Genomic DNA, 8,257 nt, shown 5'->3' on the forward strand with positions numbered 1-8,257 from the left:
AACATGGTTAAGATTATTGATGTCCTTAAGTCAAAAAAAAAGTCTTCACCCAGAAAAGATGCTGTGTTTAATGCCATGATTTTAGAGAGAATGTTGACCTTGTTCCTGGTTAGACTACTTAAGTTGCCAAGGGCCTCAAGCAAAGATGCTAAAACTTATCAAAGCCTGAGTTAAATAAAATCGCATCTCAATTAAGAAAATCCATGACATCTGAAATTTCCAGAGAAAACATTAGTGTTATAGCTGCTAATCCTGAAGAATGCTTTTTTAAGTCCAGAAAGTACAGAAATTGTTTCTCAGGTTATTGATTCTGCTTATAATCATGTACTACAACAATTTGGAACACAGAAACAACTTTATTATAATATTAAACGTACAAACAACTTCTTCCCTTATAAGGTGGCTTCTTTGATTATTAGTAAAGTTTTAAATTGTCCAGTAGAAACAATTCACTCAAAAGATTCATGTGCTGATCTCTTTAGTGATCTGGACATTGGTCGAATTGTTGAAAAGGTATGTGAGGGCCGGGCGCGGTGGCTCATGCCTGTAATCCCAGCACTTTGGGAGGCCGAGGCGGGCGGATCACGAGGTCAAGAGATCGAGACCTTCCTGGCTAACACGGTGAAACCCCGTCTCTACTAAAAATACAAAAAATTAGCCGGGCATGGTGGCGAGCGCCTGTGGACCCAGTTACTCGGGAGGCTGAGACAGAAGAATGGCATGAACCCGGGAGGTGGAGCTTGCAGTGAGCCGAGATCGGGCCACTGCACTCCAGCCTGGGAGATAGAGCGAGACTCCATCTCAAAAAGAAAAAAAAAAAGAAAAGAAAAGAAAAAAGAAAAGGTGTGTGAACATGCTGTTAAAATACAGCCTGAGCTACAGAAAAAAAAAAAAGTTAGATTAAGATTTAACTGAAGATAAACATCTAATTAAAATGATTCTTCACTGTAGGAAACAACCAATCAATATCGATCCAGACATTGTTGCAGAACACCTAGGAGTTATTTCTATAAAAACACAGCCTACTGAGAAAATGCAGATGGAGTGTTTAGCTAGAACTAGACACAGCATAGAAGCACTGAGAAGAGCGTCAATAAGTGGGAGGAGTCACTTAGACTCCTCTGCTGCAGAAAGGAGGAAGAAGGACAAACTTATTGGATAAGACAGGATGACTGAATGTGCAACTGTTAGAAGTAAGTGCATAAGGCAGTGTTGAAAAGAAGCGAGTGGCTAGTGAGACCTTGTTGTCCTCCTGTGACTTTCTTCCTCAGGTAGGTCTACTGAATGCATTTGTCAAATATGGTCAGTTTGCTCCTGCTCAGCTCAGTAGACTTGGATGCTCTTGATTCATCCAGTACAATCCTCTGCTTTCCTGGCACTTACCCCATCAGCCCTGTGGCTCAGTGTAAAGGTGTCAAGCTAGTTTTTAGTGAACTGTCATTTCTTGAAGAAAGGGAACAGGGATATACCCTTGACAGCAAACCAGAGTGACTGGAATTATAGTCCTCATTTATCAACTCAGAAGAAATGCAGTCTTTTACAATTCCCATAGTTCTTTTTTTATGGATATGCATTATTATTGTACTATACAGGTGCACAAGGGCCAGTTAGAGCATCAGCTCAACCAACTCTACTGGTCATTTATATCCTCAAACTTAAGGCTCCACAGTAGTATTGTTTTTACTTAACAACATTTATCAACAAACATTAGACTGCAAGCTATTTAGATATCATTCTTCTTATTTCACTTTTACTGTGTAGGAGTTTGTCTGGAGATGGAGCTATAGTGATCCAACCCCACGTTCTCATTTAATACCAAAGCCCCTTGGTATAAATGAGCCTCTTACACTGATGGTGAGCTTTCACACTAGGGATATAGCTTGTGGCTTAAAAACTGCCTAGGAGCATGTTTTCCTTAGCATTATTTTCCAACCAATTGAATTAAGTCTCAGAGCCAGTAAATACATTGATGGGTACTTATTTTTAGTCCCAAATACTGAGATTGTAATGGGCTGGGACATTAATGTAATCTCCTTGGTCTTTAGTTTCTTGGACCAGATGACGGTCCTTTCCAGCTCAAAAATATCCTTTTCTCTCTGGGTTTTCAAAATTAGATTAGCATTTACATGGTAGACTTCATTTATATATGGGTAGTTCCTTGGGCACATGACCTGTGTAACTAAACTGTAAAACATTACCCCCAAGTCAATGATGAATCATTTGCAGACATATCTGTCACAGTTCTTATTCTTGGTTGCCTGCTCTCTTCACTTTCATCCTTTATCAGCACTTTAACCATCTCTTTATAGCCCAGAGAAAATTGGAAGATAATATTTAATCCAAAACAGCTATCCCTCCTACTCTAAATGGGAGCAAAAGCTGTCTTAGGAAAGTTAGACATAGGCAGCCCAGCCAAGACAGACACTGTGCAACGATCTGGATAGCAAGACCATCCATCCCCAGCATAGGGCTGGGAATTGTAGAAAGAACAATAAGTGAGTTTAGGAAACTCAGACAACTCCTAGACTACTCCTCAGTCAGGAAATCCACTCGCAGGGCTTCATTTGCTATTTTAAGATATCAAAACATTGCAACACAGAAAATACATTATTTATTTATTTATTTATTTATTTGATGAAGTCTCACTCTGTCGCCAGGCTGGAGTGCAGTGGCACGATCTCAGCTCACTGCAGCCTCCACCTCTCGGGTTCAAGCGATTCTCCTGCCTTAGCCTCCCAAGTAGCTGGGACTACAGGCACGTGCCACCATGCCCAGCTAATTTTTGTATTTTTGGTAGAGACGGGGTTTCACCATGTTGGCCAGGATGGTCTCGATATCTTGACCTCGTAATCCGCCCACCTTGGCCTCCCAAAGTGCTGGGATTACAGGCATGAGCCACTGTGCCCAGCCTAAATACATGAATATTAAAGGCCCATACAGTGACAAATTCCAAAATCATATAGAACAATTTTTTATTTTTCGAACCATTGTTCCCCTCCACCAGACTCATAATCAAAATTGATTGTTTACATTTCTTACAGAAGTTCCTCTTTTATTTTCTTTTTCACAAAAGGCATTCCTTTAGGGCAACAATTATCTAAAAATCTGGTTTACAGTGTTATAAAGAGATGTTGAGATCTAGGATTGGTAACTCAAATTAATGTAAAGGCTCTGTGGCATCATCAAAGGCTACAGAAATGGGAAAAGTCACTTATTTAATTATAACTCTCTTCTCCTTGAACTGTCTTTAACATTGCAAAATGGAAAGTGACATTTGACTAGGGAGGTGAGGAGGAATGAGGATTTATTCTTTGAAGCTTTTTTTTTTTTTTTGGAAAATATATTCAAAGAATTAGGGGCAGAGGCAAACATCCAAAGGCCTTCACAATTTTGACTATTATACATCATTTAAAAAATCCAAGTTAGCCAATACCTTGTCTTTTTTCATGAAAATATATACATATATTTATATTGCTCTGTGATTAGTTCCCTATTAAGAAGTTTAGAAAAATATGTTATCAAGGTCCAGAGACAAAGCAAGACGGTGGAATAGAAGGCTCCACCAATCATCCCCCAACAAGGACACCAATTTTAAACTATCTACACAAGAAAAACACCTTCATAAGAACTAAAAATCAGATGAGCACTCACAGTACCTGGTTTTAACTTCATATCACTGAAAGAAGCACTGCAGAAGTAGGAAAAATAGTCTTGAATTGCTGTGTCTCCCCACTTCCGCAGTGGTAGTGTGGTGCTGAGAGCATCTCTGGTTGCTGGCAGAAAGACAGCACAGCAATTCTGAAGCATTGAACTCAGTGCTGTCCTGTTAGAGCAGAAAGGAAAACCAGACCAAATTCAGCTGATTCCTGCCCAGGGAGGGAGCATTTAAACCAGCCCTAGGCAGAGGCGTATCACCAATCACAGCAGTTGAAACTTGAGTTCCAGCAAACCTTGTTATCATGGGCTGAAATGCCCTTGGGGCCTTAAAAAACTTGAAAGATAGGCCAGGCCACAAGGACTGCAACTTTTATGCGATTCCTAGTGCTGAACTGGGCCCAGAGACGGTAGACAGGAGTCCCAGTGCTGAACTGGGCCCAGAGACAGTAGACAGGGGGACATGTGACCTACCTACTGAGACACTTGCTGGGGCAGTTAAGGGAGTGCTGCCACCACCTCACCTCTAACCCCAGGCTGCATGCACAGCTCACAGCTCTACAAGAGACCTTTTCCTACCACTTGAGGAGAGAAGGAAGAGTGGGGAGGACTTTGTTTTGCCTCTTGGATACCAACCAGCCTTAGGGCACTGGTCAGAGTTGCTAGGCCCTTTTTCCAGGCTCTAGCTCCTGGATGACGACATTTCTAGACTTATCCTGGGCCAGAAGGGAATCTGCCACCTTGAAGGGAAGGACCCAGTCCTAGAAAGATTTGTCACCTGCTAACTGAAGGGCCCTTGGGCCCTGAATAACCAGCAGCAATACCCAGAAACTATGTTGAGGGCCTTGGGTGACCCTCTGAGATTTGCTGGCTTCAGGTGAGACTGTGCATATATATTTTCAGCTATGGTGGCTATGGTGGCTATGGAGAGCTAAGGCTCTCCTTCTGCTTGAGAAAAGCACAGGTAAAAGTAAAGGGAACTTTGTCTTGCACCTTAGGTACTGGCACAGCCATAGGGGGTGGTGCACCAAGCAGGCTCTTGGGGTGCCCAATTCCAAAACTTGGTTCTTAGATGGCATTTCTGGACATGCCATGGGCCAGAGGGGAGCCTATTTCCCTGAAGGGTGAGTTCCAGGCCAGGCAGCATTCATGATAGGCTGACTCAAGAGCCCTTGGACCTTAAGGGAACATTGGCAGTAGTCTGGCAGTACTCCCCAGGGACCTGTGGTGGCAGTGGCCATGGGGTGAGGTTCCTCTGCCTTTGGAAAGGGGAGGGAAGAGTGGGAAGGACTGTGTCTTGTGGTTTGAGTGCCAGCTCAGTTACAGTACAGTAGAACGCCAGGTAGACTTCTAAAGTTTTTGACTCTATGTGAGAAACAAACTCACCCGTCCAAACCCAAAGAATGGACTCAGAGACCCAGAGAACAGCAAAAGTAAGACTTTCAATGATGGTCTTCCAATATCGGGTGTCTTAAAGCATTCAAAAAAATTAAAATAACATCAACCATCTTCTCTGACCACAGTGGAATAAAACTAGAAATTAATAACATGAGGAATTTTAGAAACTATGCAAACACATGGAAATTAAACAATATGCTCCTGAATGACCAGTGGGTCAATGAAAAAATCAAGAAAGAAATTTAAAAAATTCTTGAAACAAATGATAATGGAAACATAACATACCAAAACCTATGGGATACAATGAAAGTACTAGTAAGAGAGCAGTTTATAGCTATAAAAGCCTACATCAAAAAAGAGAGAAAACTTCAAATAAATAATCTAATGTTAAGAACTAGAAAAGCAAGAACCCAAACTGAACCCAAAATTAGTAGAAAAAAAGAAATACTAAAGATCAGAGCAGGAATAAGTTAATTTGAAATGAAGAAAACAATACAAAAGATCAATAAAAAAGAAAGGTCAGTTTTTTGAAAAGATAAACAAAATTGGCAAACCTTTAGCCAGACTAGCTAAGAAAAACACAGGGATTAAAAATAAATAAAATCAGAGATGAAAGAGGAGACATTACAACTGATACTGCAGAAACCCAAAGGATCATTAGTGGATAGTAAGAGTAACTGTAGGCCAATAAATTGGAAAACCTAGAAGAAATGGATAAATTCCTAAACATATATAACATTCCAAGATTGAGCCAAGGGGAAATCTAAAACCCAAACAGATCAATAACAAGTAATAAGATTGAAGCCATAATAAAAAGTCTTCCAGTAAAGAAAAGCCCAGGACCCGATGGTTTTACTAATGAATTCTACCAAACATTTCAAGAACTAATACCAGTCCTCCTCAAACTATTCCAAAAAATAGAGGAGGAGGAACTACTTCCAAACTCACTCTATGAGGACCATACTTCCCTGATACAAAAACCAGAGAAAGATACTCAAAAAAGAAAACCATAGGCCAATATCTCTGATGATTATTAATACAAAAATCCTCAACAAAATACTAGCAAAACAAATTCAACAATACGTTAAAAAGATCATTCATCATGACCAAGTGGGATTTATTCCAGGGATGTAAGGATGGTTCAATATATGTAAATCAATCAGTGTGATATATCACATCAACAGAATGAAGGACAGAAATTATTAGATCACTTCAATTGATGCTGAAAAAGCATTTGATAAAATTCAACATCCCTTCATGATAAAAACTCTCAAAAATTGGGTATAGAAGGAACATATCTCAAGTTATAAAAGCCATATATGACAGACTCACAGTTAGTATCACAGTAAATGAGGAAAAATGGGAAGCCTTTCCTCTAAGATCTGGAACACAACAAGAATGCCCACTTTCTCCACTGTTACTTGACATAGTACTGGAAGTGCTAGCCAGAGTAATTGGACAAGAGAAAGAAATAAAGTGCATCCAAATTGGAATAAAAGAAGTCAAATTATCCTTGTTTGCAGATAATATGATCTTATATTTGGAAAAATCTAAAGATTCCACACAAAAAAACCTATTAGAACACATAAACAAATTCAGTAAGTCTCAGGACACAAAATCAACATACAAAAATCAGTAGCATTTCCATATGCCAACAATAAACAATCTGAAAAAGAAATCAAGAAATTAATCCCATCTACAATAGCCACAAATAAAATTAAATACCTAAAAAATAACTTAACCAAAGAAGTGAAAGACCTCTATAATGAAAACTATAAAACACTGATTAAAGAAATTGAAATGGACAGCAAGAAATTGGAAGATATTCCATGTTCATGAATTGGAAGAATTAATATTGTTAAAATGTCCATACTACCCAAAGCAATGTACAGATTTGATGCAATCTCTATTAAAATACCAATGATATTCTTCACAGAAATAGATAAAACAATCCTAAAGTGTATATAGAATAACAAGAGGCCCAGAATAGCCAAGGCTATCCTAAGCAAAAAGAATAAAACTGGAAGAATCATATTACCTCACTTCAAATTATATTACAGAGCTATAGTAACCAAAACAGTATGGCACTGGCATAAAAACACACACATAGACCAATGGAACAGAATACAGAACCCAGAAACAAATACACAAACCTACAGTGAACTCATTTTCAACAAAGGTGCCAAGAACATACACTGGGGAAAAGATAGTCTCTTCAATAAATGGCGCTGGGAAAATTGGATATCCATATGCAGAAGAATGAAACTAAACCCCTATCTCTCACCATATACAAAAATAAAATCAAAATGGATCAAATACTTAAATCTAAGGCCTCAGATCATAAAACTACTACAAGAAAACTTTGGGGGAAAATCTCTAGGACATCAGTCTGAGCAGAAATGTACTGAGTAATACCCCACAAGCACAGGCAACCAAAAGAAAACTGGACAAATGGGATCACATCAAGTTAAAAAGCTTCTGCACAGCAAAGGATACAATCAACAAAGTGATGAGACAACTCATAGAATGGGAGAAAATATTTGCAAAACACCCATATGACAAGGGATTAATAACCAGAATATGCAAAGACCTCAAACAATTCTATAGGAAAAAAACCTAATCATCTGATCAAAAAAATGGGCAAAAGATCTGAACAGATCTTTCTCAAAAGAAAACATACACAAATAGCAAACAGGCATATGAGAAGGTCCTCCACATCACTAATCATCAGAGAAGTGCAAATCAAAACTACAACAAGATATCATCTCACTCCAGTTAAAATGACTTATATCCAAAAGACAGGCATCCAAGGATGTGGAGAAAAGGGAACCCTCATACACTGTTGGTGGGAATGTACGTTAGTACAATCACTATGGAGAACAGTTTGGTGGTTCCTCAAAACACTAAAAATGGAGCTACCATATGACCCAGTAACCTCACTATATGCAAAAGAAAGGAAATCAGTATATCAAAGAGATGATATCTGCACTCTCTTGTCGATTGTGGCATTATTCACAAGAGCTAAGATATGGAAGCACCCTAAATGTCCATCAACAGATGAATGGATAAAGAATATGTGGTTCACCCATTAAAAAATGGGCAAAGGACATGAACAGGTACTTCTCAAAAGAAGACATAAAAGCAGCCAACAAGCATATGAAAAAATGCTCAGCATCACTTATCATTAGAGAAATGTAAGTGAAAA

Source organism: Papio anubis, chromosome X, assembly GCF_008728515.1.
Source record: "Papio anubis isolate 15944 chromosome X, Panubis1.0, whole genome shotgun sequence".
NCBI lineage: Eukaryota > Metazoa > Chordata > Mammalia > Primates > Cercopithecidae > Papio > Papio anubis.